A 1,668-nucleotide genomic window follows, 5' to 3' on the forward strand; every position below is an offset into this window, starting at 1 on the left:
ATGTGAAGTCCGGTGGGGTGTGGCCTCCAGCCTTGTTCTTTTTTCTCAGGATGGCTTTGGCAATTCAGGGTCTATTGTGCTTCCATCCAAATCTGATGATTTTTTGTTCTATTTCTTTAAAAAATGCTGATGGGTTTTTAATGGGAATTGCATTAAATCTGTATAATGCTTAAGGTAATATGGTCATTTTAACTATGTTGATTCTTCCAATCCAAGAACATGGAATATCTTTGCATTTTTTTATTTTCTATTTCTTTTAATAGGGTCTTGTAGTTTTCATTATATAGGTCCTTCACATGTTTTGTTAAATTTATTCCTAAGTATTTAATCCTTTTTGTTGTAATTGCAAAAGGAGTTATTTTTTTCTACTTCTTTTTCTGACACTTCATTATTACAGTATAGGAACGCTATGGATTTTCGAATGTCGATTTTGTATCCAGAAACTTTACTGTATTTGTTTTTTGTTTCTAGTAGTGTTCTTGTGGAGCCTTTAGGGTTTTCTATAGAGAATCATGTCATCTGCAAATAGTGACAGTTTGACTTCTTTGTTTCCTATTTAGATACCTATTATATCTTTCTCTTGTCTGACTGCACTCTCTAGGACCTCCAATGTTCTACTGAATAACAGTGGCAATAGTGGACAGCCTTGCATTTTTCTGACCTTAGAGGGAAGGTTTCTAGTTTTTCACCATTAAGTATTATGTTGGCTGAGGGTTTGTCATATATGGCATTTATTATGTTAAGGTACTTTCCTTCTATACCGATATTATGAAGTGTTTTGATCTAAATGGATCCGGTATCTTGTCGAAAGCTTTTTCTGCATCTATTGATATAATCATATGACTCTTATTTTTAAATTTCTTTATGTGGTGCATCGCATTAATTGATTTGTGTATGTTAAACCATCACTGTGCCCCTGAGATGAAGCCCACTTGATCGTGGTGTATAATCTTTTTAATGTGTTGCTGTATTCGGTTCGCTAGTATCTTATTTAGGATTTTTGCATCTGTGTTCATGAGAGATATTGGTCTATAGTTTTCTTTTTTGTCTTAACCTTATCAGATTTTGGTATCAGAGTCATATTGGCCTGATAAAATGAGTTGGGAAGTATTGCCTCCTCTTCTATTTTTTGGAGGAGTTTGAGAAGAATAAGTATTAAATCTTCGAATGTTTGGTAGAATTCACTGGTGAAGCCATCTGGTCTTGGACTTTTACTTTTTGGTAGGATTTTGATGATTGTTTCAATTTCCATCCTGCTGATCAGTCTATTTAGATTTTCCAGTTTTTCTTGATTCAGTCTAGAAGGTTGTATTTTTCTAAGTTCTGGTCCATTTCTTCTAGGTTATTAAATTTTGTGTTGTATACTTTTTTATAGTATTCTTGTATGATCTTCTGTATTTCTGCGGTATCAGTCATCATTTCCCTTCTTTCATCCCTGATTTTGTTAATTTGTGTGCTTTCTCTTTTTTCTTTAGTGAGTCTAGTCAAGGGTTTGTCAATGTTATTCATCTTCTCAAAGAACCAGCTCTTTGTTGCATTTATTTTTTCTATATTTTTGGTTTGTTTTCAATTTCCTTTATTTCTGCTCTAATTTTGTTATTTCTTTCCTTCTGCTGGCTTTAGGCTTCATGTGTTCTTCCTTTTCTAGTTTTTAAAGATGAGGCTTTA

Source organism: Pteropus alecto, unplaced genomic scaffold (assembly GCF_000325575.1).
Source record: "Pteropus alecto unplaced genomic scaffold, ASM32557v1 scaffold77, whole genome shotgun sequence".
Classification (NCBI taxonomy): Eukaryota; Metazoa; Chordata; class Mammalia; order Chiroptera; family Pteropodidae; genus Pteropus; species Pteropus alecto.